The following is an 18,138-nucleotide window of genomic DNA, read 5'->3' as shown; positions in this document are numbered from 1 at the left end:
GGCCAGTGTGTCTGCGGCTTCCCCCCTTCCCGTCCTCCTGCTCCGGCTCCCGCTCACCTTGCCAGCGGCGGCGGCGGTCCTGAGGAGTGTGCAGCTCTCCCCCCGTCCTCCCCCGTCTGGCTCCGTCCTCCCGGCTCCCGATCACCTGACAGCCAGCAGCGGCTTGTGCGGCTGTCCTCCTCCGCCGGCTCCAGCGGCAGCAGGTTAGTTTGGTTTTTTTTTTTGTTCTCTCTCTCTCTCTCTCTCTCTCTCTCTCCTTTCCCCCTCCTGTGGATCATATGTAAGCATAATGTTCAGTTTTTACAGGTACCCCTTTGGATTCTACTGGACAAGTGGACGTGACCGGCGTGGGATGTAGGTAAGTATGTGTGAGTGTGCATTAATAAAATTTTACTGTCACGGTGTGTGTGTTTGTGTTTTTATTTGGGTATTTTTTTTGTTGTAGAACTACAGGTACCAGCGAGCACGTTATTTCCCCGCCTGCTGGTACTTGAGGTTCTCCAAGTACCAGCAAGCGGGGGAGGCTTGCTGGGCCTTGTAGTTCCACAACAAAAAACAATATTCTTTTTTTACACACATGGCTATCAGCCTGGCACCCACCGCCCAGGGGTGCTGGGGACAGCCTCAGGCTTCACCCCTGGCCCTTGGGTGCCTGGAGGGGGGGACCCCTTGATTTAAGGGGTCCCCACTCCTCCAGGGAACCCCGGCCAGAGGTGACTAGTTGGGGGAGTAATGCCACGGCCGCAGGGACCTACATAAATGTGTCCCCCGGCTGTGGCATTATGTCCCTGGCTAGTGGAGCCCGGTGCTGGTTTTAAAAATACGGGGGACCCCTATATCTTTTGTCCCCCGTATTTTTGGAACCAGGACCGGACTAAGAGCCCGGTGCTGGTTGTCTAAATACGGGGAACCCCTGTCCAATTTTTTTCCCAGTATTTAAACAACCAGGACTGGCTCAAAGAGCCCGAGGCTGGTTATAATTAGGAGGGGGGACCCCACGCATTTTTTTTTAACCCATTCAGACCCTTCTCCATTAAGTTAATGGAAGCCCTGGACAACAAAATTGCATTCATCTCCTCCTCCCACTCCCTTCCCAGTCCCAAACACTAATTTTATTTATTTTTTCTATAAAAATGTACACTATAAAAATGTACACTACACTACAAGTACACTACACTACAAGTATGATGAGCAGGCAGCGGGCATTGGCGGCATCGGACTGAGAGAGAAATTAGTGGCGGAGGGCTGAGTCAGTTGATTGTGGGCGAGTTTGTAAGCCTTTGGCGGTGGCAGCGGGTACCGGCTCAGAGGCAGTAGCAGGCATTGGCTCGGCGGAGGTAGGGGTCATCGGCAGGATTCGGCGGACATTATGGCTGCAGTGCCTCACCAGCCACTGACCTCACCGCACGCCACTGCTGACAGCCTCTGTGCTGTGGAAATTTACTGTACATTATCTTCCTTTGTAGGACTGCACACCACTATGTTGCTATTTTGTTTCTGTCGGTAGTTACTATGTTTCAAGGTGTTTGTTTCTATGATTGCCATACATAGCCCTGCTGATGTTTCACCGCTATTGCAGACACAGGACACCAGGATTTATAGGGGTTATTCTGTTGCCTGTGCGCTTCCAATATATACCCCACTCATTGTAAATGACACAGAGAGCCACACTGCTGTAGTCAGCACGGATGGTGTAATGGTTAGCATTACTGCCTCACAGCACTAAAATCATGGATTTGATTCCCACCATGGCTCTAACTGTGTGGAGTTTGTATATTCTACCAATACTTGTGTGGGTTTCCTCCGGGTGGTCCGGTTACTTACCACAATCTAAAAATATACTGATAGGTTAATTGGCTCCCAACAAAAAGTAACCCTAGAGTGAATGTGTCTGTGTGTACATGTGGTAGGGAATATAGAGTGTAAGCTCCATTGGGGCAGGGACTGATGTGAATAGCTGAATATTCTCTGTAAAGCACTGCGGAATATGTGTGCGCTATATAAATAACTGGTAATAAATAAATAACAGTCAGGAGGGGTTTGCTGCCACACAAAGAGCTGCAAAGAAGGGGGCAGGTATAAGATCGGTATGAACAAGCAGAGTATGACACGTTGGAAGGACCTTGTACTGTCAAGTTCTGGACTAGCTGCGCCGAGAGTGCTCGTTTGGCGCAGATGTAGCCACGATGAGCATGGCTACATCTGTATTACAGTCACATTAACAAGTGGTTTGTTCATTCATAGACTCTCACATTGCAATGTTCATGTAAGTGAAGAGCACAGTTTTTACTTGAATTGAAATGGAGAGCACAGTTTTTACTTGAATTGAAACGGAGAGCACAGTTTTTACTTGAATTGAAATGGAGAGCACAGTTTTTACTTGAATTGAAATGGAGATTTCAATTCAAGTAAAGTTGTATTCATTGTAAGTGAAGAGCACAGTTTTTACTTGAATTGAAATGGAGATTTTTGAAAGGCGCTAGTCACACCATATGTACAGGCCACAACCCCTGTGCAGACCACACCTCCACAACACTAGTTACACCCCCACATCACTAGTCACACTCTTGGTGTGCTGGTCACACCCCCTGCGGCAGCACACAATAGGCCCTTCATAAATTTCAGCTCCAGGCCCAAGTGGACCTTAATCTGGCACTGATTGCAGGTATTGATGTAACTGCTAAGGCAGACAAGAACCTATTAGCACAAAGTCCGTCTAGTATATAAAATGTATAATACCAGAGTGATAGTAGTAAATGCTCACAAGAGCAAATGAAAAAACATATTAAGCTACTGCGGGCCTGTAACTCCCAATATGAACTATGCAGTCAAATTGTTGTAGATAGGTAAGAATAGAGAGTTGATATTACCCGCGCCAAATGTAGGGGTAGATTAGCCCCTTCTAAAGTCTTGACATCCGTCTCCTTTCAAAAAGGTGCTGTCAGTCTGCTAAGCGCCCCGGACATCTCAAATGATGGGGGAGTTCAGGAGCCGCCGGTCTGATGGTGTCCTGTCGGATAACAGCCGCCGTCAGACGTCAGCTGCTGCAGTCAGTTGCGATAAGTGAGAGTCAGGGGAGACGGAGGGCACAGGCAAATGCCAGATAACGTCCGTGGTTCCGGTCAGCCAAAAGGACAGAGGTGATGTCGGAAAACGCGTTTCACCCGTCCGCCGGGCTTGATCACTTCCTGTTGTGGTCTTGATCCCAGCAGGTTTTTAAGGAGAGGTTAAATCAGTATCTTCCAATCAGAAAGGAGGAGGTGTATGAGTCCTTTGATTGCCAGCTGAGGTTTTACGGCTTGAATACTCCGGGTAGATTAACACTGAATCACTTGTTGATTGACAGGAGAAGCAGTTATCCATGTGAACAAATAAAATAAAGAAAAAAAGAGTTTTAAAACACAACCAAAGTAAAGTTCTTATTGACCGGATAATGAATCATATGCAGCATGATGCAAAGCTGAATTAGGTGAATGCAGGTGATTAGTCTAATATTGCAAACCTAATGAGAAATAATGAAAATAATAATGAAGGTAATAAGAGCAGCATGATTAGACCATATAAATAAATAATGTTGCTTGCTGAAGTGATTAACCTTTTAGACCGATGAGTGCGGGTCGTCCCTATTGTATACCTGGCTTATTGGTTTTTGACAGTTTGCAGTATGAAGCCCGGACAGGGATAACTTACTAATAGGACTAGTGGTAATTGTATCTAAGCCACTATTTATAGTCACACAGTATTGTCCAAACCAAATAGGCTGATAGAATAGGTGATTATTTAATAAACTGTTACTACACAATCTGCGGTCCTAGGTCCGAGCAAAGAAAACTAAATAGCCATTAATTTGTAATGATTAGATATGAATTGCTACAGGTGATCAAGCAATGTTGTGTGTATATTTTTTAATTAATTAACTAGTGATTCAAGGAATGCTGATTATATGGCGCATGTATAAGATATAGTAGGGTGCCTCTACTGGTCAAATATAATAGTCACTATTGCTGCAGGGTCAGTGGTCCTAAAACCGGACAAAAAGGCTCCCTAATAGGGCTGAGAAATAGCCTTACATTAGAAATGATTGATCTAAATCAGTGATAATACAGTATCTCGCTTATTAATGATCATCCAGTATCCTGTATAAACAATAAATTGTTGAGGTAGTGATATAAATGCTAATTACGTGGAACATGTCTGCTCTTTAATGCGGTTAACCTATGGGTCAGAGATGCTGAATACTAATGCCGCATGGTCCGCGATACTAAATACGGGCAAAAGAAAGGGAAGAAAGAAAAGGAAATGAGAAGGAAATAAGGGGGCTCCCTAGTAGAGCTGATAAACTGATAAGTTACCATGATTTAATAAGAGTCACTAATAGTGACCCAGCAATATTCTATATGCAAGTTTAAAAAATATAAATACCTAGGTAAATAGACAAAAATGAAATGTGATAATACCTTTTTGTAATATATAAACAGGTCCTATATTTGATGCACACTAGATGACTTGTCCCAATGATGCACCAGGATGGCCTGTCCCTGCCCACAATAGAGTATAGACCAACATTTTGTTACTGAGAAAGACCTCTTCAAACTAGAAGTGGATTTAGGTGTTCAAAGAGGAAAAATATCACGCATGAAAGGCCCAACCTTGTCCCACTTAAAAATGAAGCTTTTAGTTTTTACCTACAATACTGCTTACTTAGTGAAGAAGCACAATGGCAGCACTTGCATCCCCCTGAGATGTGAACTATAATTGCTAGGGAATCCGGATGACTGATCCAGACACCTTTATATATTTCCTTTGTGAACTCCGCAAGATTACGTGATGGTAAGAGGCAGGACTGGTCAACAGCTGACGCGTTTCACTGTATCAAACAGCTTTTTCAAAGGAGGAAAAGCTGTTTGAGATAGTAAAAAGTAAACTCCTGAATCATTTCACTATTATTATTGCCAAGAGTCCACCCAACTGCCAAATGTAATAAAGGCCACAACAATGTTACCTCACATTCATAATTATATTAAGCCAGTGGTTCCCAAACTGTGTGCCGTGGCTCCCTGGGGTGCCTCGGGACACTTGCAGGGGTGCCTTGGATTGGTGGTCCAGGACCAATTCAAATTATTTATGGTCAATATAATAGGCAAAACCAGTGTTAGTAGCTGTCAGTTATAAAATATGGGGACAAAAAGAAGCAAATCTTGTCCCTCACCACACAATTAAGCCTAAGGATGACATATAAACACAATCTACTTAATTTAATATTTCTTTCTAAATTTCTCAATAAGAAATTTTTGGCCTAGGGGTGCCATGAAAAAAATTCTGATATTCTAGGGCGCCATGATTCAAAAAAGTTTGGAAACCACTGTATTAAGCCATAAATGAGTTTATGCCAAGCTTTTACATAAAATCTACTATAATATTTACTGTAAAACTATTCTTAAAATTTTACTTTTTAATGCAGATGTAACATTTAGTAGGTGGCAGCTATAGATGTGAGACCCTAGCAGATAGAAACTAAGTTATTGCCAGATGTATGAGGTCACTATGAATTGTGGGTAGATGTAGGTAAATTATCAGATTAAAGGATTATAATGATATCAGAGCTGTGAAAATGTTTTTTTTTGGGAAAACAGTACAATAAATAAACCACTTTCTGAAACAAGAAAGATTTAAGATGGTGGAAGAGATTAAAGTGATGTGATTTCTAAACGTAGAAAAAGAGAAATCTCAGTATATATATATATATATATATAAAATAGGCAGAGCTGTAGTAACAGCTGAGGAGCCTGTATGTAGTGCCCCCTTAATCCGTGCTGCCTCACCATACCCTTTACAGGGTGCCCTTGCTCTAAAGAGGAGAGACCCAGCCAGCTTACCCCAGCCTGGTCCCGGCCCCTGCACAATGGATCTGGCAGGTGCATGGACCTAGTATTCATACACATAACTGGCAGTGGGCCCTGTGCATGCGCAAAACACCGGCTTCTCTGGACTGCATTGGCTGCAGACCATAGAAGCCGGGTATGGCTGCCCGAAAGGCAGAGAGTGGTTTCCCACTGGAAATAATTGTAGGCCGGTCTGGCAGTCCCAGAAGGAGAGAACAGCACCTAATAGGACTGCTTGTAGCATCTGTGACTGACAGGTAGCCCTTCCAATGGTAAGTCACTGCCAGTCATGGACTGCAACTGGCTCACTGAGGTGGCAGATTTTACTAGGGGGGCTGGCACAGTGTCAGAGTGCTTGCGATCTCCACTGCCATCATTCCAAATATATCACCCAATAAATGGCTGCTGGTGATAGGTATGGAGTTGGGGTGCCTGGCACACAGGGGAGTATATTCTGGATGCAGATTATGCTGGCACAGTGTCAGAGTGCTTGTGATCTCCAGTGCCATCTTTCCAAAGATATCACCCAATAAATGGATGCTGGTGGCAGGTATGGGGCTGGGGTGCCAGGCACACAGGGGAGTCTATAAACCTCACACGTCAGATGCATCCACGCGCCACTCAAGCACACTTATCTTATAAAATAAAGACACAACAACTGTAATTGGCGTGAAAGGGGTCAGCTTTTATTTTCTGACTGAGAGGAAGGCCTATTAAATACTAAAACCATCCCAGACATCGAAAATCAAAAATCCAAGGACAGGGGTCGACCTTCTGCCACTACCCCTGCCCACCAACAGTTGCAGGGACGGAGGTACGCTCCGCCCCTACATGGTAAAAATTGGGCCACCGGCCCTGCCATCCACATATGTTTATACCAGTTATATGGACCCACTTGGTAAAGCGATGCCCGTAAACTAATTATACAACTATAAAATTTACCTAAAAGTACACCCAAACTTACTAACCTTGAACTCATAATTAAAATTAAGTAACCGTTCAGAAACCGGCCACCAAAAGCTGACACAATGAACCCGACTGTAGAACAAAAATAAAATAAAAACAAAACCAAGTCCCCAGGGCGGAAGGGCGGGTCACGAGAAGAGCTGAAAAGAGGGAGGAAGTACCATGTCAGCAGCCTATATGCATGACTGGCCAGCCCCTCTACCTGATCCCTCGGACCCTCTCTCTACATTCCTCCCACCACAAAACATTAACCCCTTCCAAGCCAAGGTGATGCATTGAACGGCGCTGCGGAAGCCCAGACGGTGCGTTTATGCTGCTATGGTCACATTATGTTCCCTACGCAGTCTTAAACCTCACACGTCAGATGCATCCACGCGCCACTCAAGCACACTTATCTTATAAAATAAAGACACAACAACTGTAATTGGCGTGAAAGGGGTCAGCTTTTATTTTCTGACTGAGAGGAAGGCCTATTAAATACTAAAACTAAAATGCAGACTTCCCTCTCTAACTAAGGTGGCGGGGAGAAGAACGGTTAAGCATGATAAACGTAACATGGGTGATCAATGTTATAATACAGAAAAAACAAGCAATAAAAAACATATGTGTGAGGGAGCCTTCTGCCCCAGATGTTCCTGGATCGGCCTCCTGCCTCCATCCCAGACATCGAAAATCAAAAATCCAAGGACAGGGGTCGACCTTCTGCCACTACCCCTGCCCACCAACAGTTGCAGGGACGGAGGTACGCTCCGCCCCTACATGGTAAAAATTGGGCCACCGGCCCCGCCATCCACATATGTTTATACCAGTTATATGGACCCACTTGGTAAAGCGATGCCCGTAAACTAATTATACAACTATAAAATTTACCTAAAAGTACACCCAAACTTACTAACCTTGAACTCATAATTAAAATTAAGTAACCGTTCAGAAACCGGCCACCAAAAGCTGACACAATGAACCCGACTGTAGAACAAAAATAAAATAAAAACAAAACCAAGTCCCCAGGGCGGGAGGGCGGGTCACGAGAAGAGCTGAAAAGAGGGAGGAAGTACCATGTCAGCAGCCTATATGCATGACTGGCCAGCCCCTCTACCTGATCCCTCGGACCCTCTCTCTACATTCCTCCCACCACAAAACATTAACCCCTTCCAAGCCAAGGTGATGCATTGAACGGCGCTGCGGAAGCCCAGACGGTGCGTTTATGCTGCTATGGTCACATTATGTTCCCTACGCAGTCTTAAACCTCACACGTCAGATGCATCCACGCGCCACTCAAGCACACTTATCTTATAAAATAAAGACACAACAACTGTAATTGGCGTGAAAGGGGTCAGCTTTTATTTTCTGACTGAGAGGAAGGCCTATTAAATACTAAAACTAAAATGCAGACTTCCCTCTCTAACTAAGGTGGCGGGGAGAAGAACGGTTAAGCATGATAAACGTAACATGGGTGATCAATGTTATAATACAGAAAAAACAAGCAATAAAAAACATATGTGTGAGGGAGCCTTCTGCCCCAGATGTTCCTGGATCGGCCTCCTGCCTCCATCCCAGACATCGAAAATCAAAAATCCAAGGACAGGGGTCGACCTTCTGCCACTACCCCTGCCCACCAACAGTTGCAGGGACGGAGGTACGCTCCGCCCCTACATGGTAAAAATTGGGCCACCGGCCCCGCCATCCACATATGTTTATACCAGTTATATGGAACCACTTGGTAAAGCGATGCCCGTAAACTAATTATAAAACTATAACATTTACCTAAAAGTACACCCAAACTTACTAACCTTGAACTCATAATTAAAATTAAGTAACCGTTCAGAAACCGGCCAACTGCCAGGTTACCAACCTGCCACCGCCACCTACTCCGAAAAGACTAACTAAAGGGACCTAAAAAGCAGAACAAAACAAACTAAAGAGACCTAAAAGTAGAACACGGACTAACGCAACGGAACCCAAGAAAAACTACCTAAAGGGGCCTAAGAATGTGAATAATGTCCTCCAAGAAGATCAGCATGCCAGCCGGCGACAAATGCACCCCGTCAGACCAGTACTGTGTCGGATCACGGAAGGAGATACGACCGACAACCGAATTGACCCGCCTCCGAACTAGGTCAATCGCCCCGGGGTTAAAGGCTCCACGCCAAGACCGCAGAGGGACGATGTCTGACCAGAGGATCAGGCAAAAACGGCCAGTCAGCCATAAGTTCCAACAGCTGACGTCTGATCTCGAGGCGAATGTCGAACCCAGTGTGGCGCACCAGATCATTGCCACCTGTTAGGCGCTGGGGTCCGCTCGTCGGTGCGGCCCGGCGCCTAGCAACCAGGGACGCCGTGCGCGTACAGCCGCCGGCTCCCTGGCAACGCTAGACGCCGGGCGCACGGAGCCGCTCAGACCCTAGCAACGGGGACGCCACGTTCGGGCCGCGTTCCCCGTTGCTGGGTCTTTTCTAATTGTACAATGGTGTGCTGGCCGTGCAGCATGCAAGCTGCACGGCATTACTTGTGATTACCCAGTCTGGCTCCTGATTGGGGAGCTCACAGTTATAAGCACCCTTTGGACTTCTCACAGACGCCGGTGATAGCTTCCTGTTTGCCTGTGTTGGTTACAGAGAGTTTCCAGTCCTGCTCAATCCGGTTGTTCCTGTCCTCAGTGATCCTGTACTCGGAAATTGTCATCTGTTCCTGGAGTCTGACCGAGCACCTTTAACATCCTGTGGTGTTCGTGAGTCGCGGCGTAGCCGTGTGTTGCGGCTTGACCGCTTACTGTTTATTATTTTGTATCTTTGTGTTCTGGAGCTTTTGCGGAGGATTCCGCTCCCCCTGATCCACTCTGGTATCCAGCGGTGCTGGATAGGAGTTACGGATCAGTGGATCTTTGGTTGTCCTTTTCCCTGGCGGCTAGTCCGCACATACTTTTTGGTTTAGTTAGTTAGCTTGTAACCCCTGGCCTGGTTGCTTAGTCAGAGGGCCCCTTGTTATCACCCTGTCTCGGATTTCCCTTTGTCTCCCATTAAGACCTGAGGGGGCATCGGGGTTGGGCAGACATAATCCGCCCTTCGAACGCGGCTGCCATGGGCTCAAGCAACCATAGTCTCGCAGGGGATTTCTGATAACACGGGCGAGACAACAGAGTTAGGGCGCCAGGGGTTACTAGGCTCTCCTGCTCCCACAACCAGTATATCTTTCCAGTACTCAGACCTCTGCCATAAGATCTCCTCTGGTCTGGAGTACGGGAATCATAACATTATCACCGGCCAGACTAAATTTAAAATTAAACAGGAGTTAATTTTTTCCCTTGTTCAGTTGGGAGATTTGTCGGCCTCATGAATCCCACCGGTGTCGGGCCAAATCCTGGCCAGCTTCTAGTTAGCCAGATTCAAGAGCTTACTCAGATGGTTCAGGATCTGTCTCTTCGGGTGAGGTCACAGGAAGATCTGTTACGGACTTCCCCGAGGGTCATTCCTGAACCAAAAATGCATCTGCCTGACCGTTTTTCTGGGGATAGAAAACGGTTTTTTAATTTTAAAGAGTCTTGTAAACTTTATTTTCGTTTGAGACCAGTCTCCTCAGGTACGGAGGCTCAGCGGGTTGGAATTATTATTTCTCTGCTTCAGGGGGATCCTCAGACCTGGGCTTTTGGTTTAAAGACAGACGATCCGGCTTTATTTTCTGTAGACGCCTTTCTAAAGTCTTTAGGGCTATTGTATGACGACCCTGATAGAGAGGCATCCGCCGAGAGTCAGTTGCGTGCTCTCAGACAGGGTAGGAATCCCGCAGAGATTTATTGTACGGAGTTTCGCCGTTGGTCGAACGACTGTGGATGGAATGACCCAGCCCTGCGCAGTCAGTTTCGCCTCGGCTTATCTGAGTCTATAAAAGACAGTCTCCTTCAGTATCCCGCTCCTGAGACTCTCGATAAACTCATGGAGCTCTCTATTAAGATTGATCGTCGGCTCAGAGAGCGGAGGGCTGAAAAAGGAGCATCTGTCGGGTCAACTCCTTGTGTTTTTTCCATCCCTGTGGACATAGAGGAGCCTATGCAGATAGGTCTCTCCAAACTGTCTTCTGAAGAAAGAACCAGAAGGCAAAATTCTGGTCTTTGTTTATACTGTGGAGGTAAGGGACATTTTGCCCGTAGTTGTCCGAACAAGTCGGGAAACGTCTCGACCAAGTGAATTGTGAGGGGGTTCACTTTGGTCTGCAGCTTATCTCCTCAAATAATTCACTGTTAGTCCCAGCTAAAGTTTCCTTTGGCAGCCTCTGTTCCTCGGTCTCTGTTTTTGTGGACAGTGGAGCTGCAGGGAACTTTATGGATTTGACATGGGCCAAGACCTTAGGTATTCCTCAGTTAGCCTTGGGTAGGTGTATCACCATGCATGGTTTAGATGGGAGTCCCTTGTCCAATGGGGTTATTTCTCTCTGTACACCTCCTGTTCTACTCTCGGTAGGAGCTCTGCATTCTGAAAAAATTGAGTTTTTCCTCACCCATTGCCCAGCAGTTCCAGTGGTTCTGGGTCACCCTTGGCTGGCCTTTCATAATCCCATCATTGATTGGCAGTCGGGGGAGATCTCACAATGGGGTACCATCTGTAATAAGGAATGTATTACGCTTCCCATCAGAATAGCTGCTGCCATTCCCGCACCCATTCCTGTGGAATACCAGGATTTTGTTGATGTTTTTTCCAAGGGCAATGCGGATATTCTGCCTCCCCATAGGCCTTATGATTGTGCTATTGAGCTGATTCCTGGTGCCACTTTGCCTAAGGGAAGGTTGTATGCATTGTCCGGACCTGAAACTGTGGCCATGAATGAGTATGTTAAAGAAAGCCTAGGGAAAGGATTTATCAGGCCATCTAAGTCCCCTTTAAGTGCAGGCTTCTTCTTCGTAGAGAAGAAGGATGGTTCACTCAGACCCTGCATTGACTTTAGAGCCTTGAATAAAATCTCAGTAAAAAATACTTAACCTCTGCCACTGATCTCTGTCCTCTTTGATCAGCTACGTTCGGCTGTGATTTTTTCTAAGATTGACCTGAGAGGAGCATATAACCTCATCAGAATCAAGTCAGGGGATGAGTGGAAAACGGCATTCAGTACTCAGTCAGGCCACTATGAGTATCTGGTTATGCCATTCGGCCTGTCTAACGCTCCGGCAGTTTTCCAGGATCTCATTAACGATGTGCTCCGTGAATTTCTTGGAAAATTCGTTGTAGTCTACTTGGACGATATTTTGATTTATTCTGACTCTGTAGAACAACATGTTACCCAGGTGCGTCAGGTTCTAAAAAAATTACGTGAAAATCACCTATATGCCAAGCTGGAGAAGTGTGAATTTCATGTCACGGAGGTATCCTTTTTAGGATACATTATTTCCCCTCGGGGATTCCGTATGGAACCAAAGAAGCTCCAAGCCATCCTTAGTTGGGCGCAACCCACCAACTTAAAAGCAATTCAGCGCTTTTTAGGGTTTGCGAACTACTATAGAAGATTTATTCACTCTTTCTCTGACCTAGTTGCTCCCATTGTGGCACTGACTAAGAAGGGAGCGGATCCTACCAATTGGTCACGTGAAGCCGAGCTATCTTTTCAGGCCTTGAAACAGGCCTTTGTCTCAGCCCCTGTCCTCAGACACCCCAACCCAGAATTGCCTTTCATTGTTGAGGTTGATGCCTCAGAGGTTGGAGTAGGGGCTATCCTATCTCAGAAGGATCCGGATTCCCTTGAATTACACCCTTGTGCCTTTATGTCCAGAAAATTCTCTTCTGCTGAGTCCAACTACGATGTTGGTAACCGGGAATTGCTGGCTATTAAATGGGCTTTCGAGGAGTGGAGGCATTGGCTTGAGGGAGCGACTCATATCATTTCAGTTTTGACTGATCACAAAAATCTTCAATACATTGAATCAGCTAAACGACTGAATGCCCGGCAGGCTCGTTGGGCTTTATTTTTTACTCGTTTCAAATTCATTATCACCTTCAGGCCAGGTTCCAAGAATACCAAGGCAGATGCCCTGTCACGCAGTTTTCTTCCAGTTCAAGACAACAGTCCTGTTACTCCCATACTTCCGTCTTCAGTCATTCGGGCAGGCCTCACACAGGATTTATTTACCCAGTTAAAGCTGCTTCAACATCAGGCTCCTGGAAATACTCCTGCTGGTCGTCTTTTTGTCCCTGAGTTTTTGAGAGCAACTGTTTTGACGGAGTTTCATGATAGCAAAGTTGCCGGGCATCCGGGAATCGCTAAGACTTTGGAATTAGTCTCCCGCTCAGTATGGTGGCCTGGTCTTTCCAAAGACATTAAGGAGTTTGTTTTTTCGTGTCAGGTCTGTGCACAGCATAAAGTTCCCCGTTCTTTGCCTATCGGTCAGCTTATGCCCTTGAATGTTCCTCTTAGGCCATGGTCTCATATCTCCATGGATTTTGTGGTGGACCTCCCTCTGTCAGCCGGATGCCGAGTCATATGGGTGGTAGTGGACCGTTTTAGTAAAATGGCCCATTTCATTGCTCTTCCCCGATTGCCATCTGCCCAGGGATTGGCAGTCTTGTTCCTCCGCCATGTTTTCAGACTCCATGGGTTACCCACTGATATTGTTTCCGATCGGGGTCCACAATTCATTGCACAGTTTTGGAAATCTTTTTGTGTCTCATTGAAGATGAAATTATCTTTAACGTCAGGCTACCATCCCCAATCCAACGGGCAGACTGAGCGAGTTAATCAATCACTAAAACAATATTTGCGGTTGTACTCGGCCAAACTCCAAAATGACTGGTCTGAGTTTCTTCCATTGGCGGAGTTCGCTTACAATAATGCCTGTCATTCCTCCACCAATGTGTCTCCATTTTTTGCAGTTTTTGGTTTTCACCCCAGAGCTAATTCCTTTTTTCAACATTCCTCTGTCTCCTCACTGACCTTGACCTCTCATCTTAGGCTCATTTGGAGAAAAGTGCACCTGGCTCTCAGAAAAGCGGCATTTCAGGAAAAGAGATTTTCTGACAGGCTCCGGCGGCCGTGCACTTTTAAAGTAGGAGATAGGGTGAGGTTGTCGACTCGCAACATTAAACTTCGACAAACCTCAGCCAGATTGGGTCCTAAATTTATTGGACCATTTCACATTATCAAAAAAGTCAATCCAGTTGCCTTCCGGTTACGTTTACCAAAAACTTTACGGATCGGAAATACTTTCCATTGCTCATTGCTGAAACCATATGTTTCGTCCAGTAGATTTCCTCGTAAGATATCTCAGGGGAGATCACCAATTGTTGTACAGGGTCAGCAGGAGTTCTTGGTGGAGAAGGTTCTCGATTCCAAGTTGTCCCGGGGTCGGCTTTATTTTTTGGTGCATTGGAGAGGTTATGGTCCAGAAGAAAGGTCTTGGGTCCTGGATAAGGATCTCCATGCCCCGAGGCTCAAGAGGGCATTTTTTCGAGAATTTCCTCGGAAACCGGGCTTTAGGGGTTCCTTGACCCCTCCTCAAGGGGGGGGTACTGTTAGGCGCCGGGGTCCGCTCGTCGGTGCGGCCCGGCGCCTAGCAACCAGGGACGCCGTGCGCATACAGCCGCCGGCTCCCTGGCAACGCTAGACGCCGGGCGCACGGAGCCGCTCAGACCCTAGCAACGGGGACGCCACGTTCGGGCCGCGTTCCCCGTTGCTGGGTCTTTTCTAATTGTATAATGGTGTGCTGGCCGTGCAGCATGCAAGCTGCACGGCATTACTTGTGATTACCCAGTCTGGCTCCTGATTGGGGAGCTCACAGTTATAAGCACCCTTTGGACTTCTCACAGACGCCGGTGATAGCTTCCTGTTTGCCTGTGTTGGTTACAGAGAGTTTCCAGTCCTGCTCAATCCGGTTGTTCCTGTCCTCAGTGATCCTGTACTCGGAAATTGTCATCTGTTCCTGGAGTCTGACCGAGCACCTTTAACATCCTGTGGTGTTCCTGAGTCGCGGCGTAGCCGTGTGTTGCGGCTTGACCGCTTACTGTTTATTATTTTGTATCTTTGTGTTCTGGAGCTTTTGCGGAGGATTCCGCTCCCCCTGATCCACTCTGGTATCCAGCGGTGCTGGATAGGAGTTACGGATCAGTGGATCTTTGGTTGTCCTTTTCCCTGGCGGCTAGTCCGCACATACTTTTTGGTTTAGTTAGTTAGCTTGTAACCCCTGGCCTGGTTGCTTAGTCAGAGGGCCCCTTGTTATCACCCTGTCTCGGATTTCCCTTTGTCTCCCATTAAGACCTGAGGGGGCATCGGGGTTGGGCAGACATAATCCGCCCTTCGAACGCGGCTGCCATGGGCTCAAGCAACCATAGTCTCGCAGGGGATTTCTGATAACACGGGCGAGACAACGGAGTTAGGGCGCCAGGGGTTACTAGGCTCTCCTGCTCCCACAACCAGTATATCTTTCCAGTACTCAGACCTCTGCCATAAGATCTCCTCTGGTCTGGAGTACGGGAATCATAACACCACCCAGATGCAAGACCAGAAACCGCGGGTACCCAAATCGGCCAACTGCCGCCCGAAGTCAGTCCCGCAGGCCGTCCCCAGCGGAGGCCTCTACGCCCCAACCAGCGTACAGCCTGCAGCTCCGGCCGGCTTGTGTCGCAGGCCAGAGCAGACACGGACAGCCAGTAGATGTATGAATGGCCGACAAATCCTATAAAGTGCGGATCTAACCGCCGTCCTGCAAAAGAAGGGTGTGATGCAGGTTAATAAACAAAATAAAGATAGAATGAGTAGTAGATGGGCAACCTAACTGCGTCCCTAACGGGGAGGGGGTTTTGGGGGGAAGGGTCGCCCAATTTGACTTGAGGCAAAAACACAAAACTTTGTTAGCCGGCAAAAGCCGTAATTAAAACCAACGATAAAAAAAAATTCCTCAAGGCCCCCGCAATCGCAAAGTACAACTGCGACGAGCGGCTAGTCCTCAAAGGGGCGCACTGGGAGGAAAAAGCCTGATATAGCGTATGACTGCACCAGACCTCCACCTACCCAGTGCCCGGACTTCGACTTCGGACCAACCCGCCGCAGCGGCTGCTGACGCAGCGCCGATGCAGAAAGAGTGAGTCCCAGAGTCGGCCGGAGATAGACCCAGGTACAAAAGACAATGTCCCAAAACCGACCGGGAGTGATATCTGAACAACGGGGAACCGTCACGATGGACAAGCCACCCGGTGGGCGTTGGAGGCCGAAGGGACGAATAAGCCCGGGCCGCGGCAACTGGACAAATGCCTCGCGCACGAGCCTGACCCATTCGAACCCACTGCCCCCTGCCGACTACGTCCGTCTTGGAGCGCTGAATCCGACACCACAAATCGTCGGGGCATACGACGACGTGGGCCGCCAGCATGGGCGAGGCAGAAGTCCGAGAGACGGACCCCAGCTCACCCACCCTGAGCGCACCGTGGAAGGCCATCATAAAGGCCGCCATGAAGAGGCGAACCTCTTATCCCCATATCGTATCCCCGTATCCTCGTATCGTGAGCGCTGAATCCTACACCCCAAACCTTCGGTGCGTACGTCGACGGCTTTTATTGACTGAAAGGAAGGCCTATTAAATCTAAACTTGGATGAAAAAACTCCCTGTCTAACTAAGGGACGGTTGAAATATTTATCACACATAGCAGAAAGCAGACAGCTCATGAAAATAAAATATCTCAAAATTATAATTGAAATAATAACCTAAATGTTGGAGGGCCTTCTGCCCCGATGTTCTGGGATTGGCCGTCTGCCACCATCCCTGAGGAACTGCTACCCAGATGTTATGGGATCGGCCTTCTGCCACCATCCCTGAGGGCCTGCTACCCAGATGTTATGGGATCGGCCTTCTGCCACTATCCCTGAGGGCCTGCTACCCAGATGTTATGGGATCGGCCTTCTGCCACCATCCCTGAGGGCCTGCTACCCAGATGTTATGGGATCGGCCTTCTGCCACCATCCCAGACATCCCGAATCCAATGCAACTATGGGCCATCTGTATTGTGAGGGGTCTTACCCACTATGGCCCCTCTCCAGAAGGTAGCGATTCCACTGCTCCCAAGCGGCCAGATAAGCCGTAAAAGTTGCAGGAGCCAAAGACCTGTGGGCTAAATCCTCCAATCCGCACACAGAAGCAGGACAGAAGTCCCCTTGGATTAGAGCTGCAGGAGCTAACTGCCGAAACCACTGCCAGTCGCCGCGAGAAAGGGTATCATCAATTTCGTTGCGCTCGGCCAGGACATGCTTGTCTCGCAACGTAATGTTGGTCACCCAGCATAGCAAGACTATCTGCGCGAAGACCCGCAGTCCAGCAAGGATGTGGACTCCTGCCTAATGATGGCAAAAAACCACGCCCAAATTGTCGCACCAGAAGACCACCTGTTTGTTACGCAGGGCATAGCGCCAGAGCGCCACTGCGCCCAGTATGGGAAAAATATCCAGCAACAGCAAGAATCGCAAGCACCAGAGGCGTCCGTGAAAAGCTCCAGAGAGGAGGTGAAACGAACTAGAAATCTGTCCCAAATACGTAAATCCCTCGAGTGCGAAACTAAGAAAATGATGAGGGCGTCTAATCCCAACTGTCGCCCGTTCCAATTTCCCACAGAAAAACTCTACCCATTGGGATAACCTTCCAAGCAAAAAGAAACAGGCCCAAGAAGGATTGAGCCTGTTGTAGAGTAAGCTTGCCCGCGGTGAGCCCATAGAGGATACCATCGTGAAGACGCAACACCTTGTCCCCGAGGAGCCTTCAGAGACCACCGACCGTATCCATCTGAATCCTGAGGTAAACAAGGAGGCGGAGGGACCCTGCCAATGGCCACCGCAGCAAGACGACGCAGCGAACAGAGCCAGGTGGGCCGAGCAAAAGAAAATCATCCAAGTAGTGCGACATACCCCGCTCGCCCGTCGCCTGCTGCAGACCCCAGCGGAGGAAAGAACTGCACCATGCAAAGTCAGCGCACGAGAGAGAAAAACCCACAGGGAGGCAGCGATCGATGTAGTAGCCATCATCCAGTTGAAAACCCATAAATCGAAAGGCGAAAGGGTGCAGCGGGAGGAGCGAAACGCTGACGCGATGTCCAATTCACACATCACTGCCCCCGGACCAAACGACCAAATGGCATCTATGGCCGAATCAAACTTACAGATAGGTAAACGACCCTACCTGATAATAGGGATAGCCTCATTAACCGATGACCCGAGAAGACAGGAAAGATGGATGAGACTAAATTCGCCTGCGGACTGCTTGGGCACCATGCCTACGGGGGACAAGACCAAATCTAGTAAGGGGGGGGGGGGTTCCTGGAAAAAGCCTATC

The 18,138-nt window shown here is 47.8% G+C and overlaps 1 long non-coding RNA gene across 2 annotated transcripts in view; it reads right to left on the bottom strand.

The window, feature by feature from the left end:
- The window catches only part of LOC134909040 (uncharacterized), a 261,137-nt gene that overhangs the window by 87,628 nt on the left and 155,371 nt on the right, over window positions 1-18,138 (bottom strand). The window contains exon 3 of one of the 2 annotated variants that reach the window (XR_010175834.1): window positions 2,829-3,331. The exons of the other annotated variant lie outside the window; for it this stretch is intronic. This is a non-coding gene — a long non-coding RNA (uncharacterized LOC134909040). Of the gene's footprint in view, window positions 1-2,828; window positions 3,332-18,138 lie in introns of those variants that run through there. 2 annotated transcript variants of the gene reach the window in all.

Source organism: Pseudophryne corroboree, chromosome 4 (assembly GCF_028390025.1).
Source record: "Pseudophryne corroboree isolate aPseCor3 chromosome 4, aPseCor3.hap2, whole genome shotgun sequence".
Taxonomy (NCBI): Eukaryota; Metazoa; Chordata; class Amphibia; order Anura; family Myobatrachidae; genus Pseudophryne; species Pseudophryne corroboree.
Note: the sequence above shows the minus strand (reverse complement) of the source record. Positions and strands in the feature narration are given on the sequence as shown.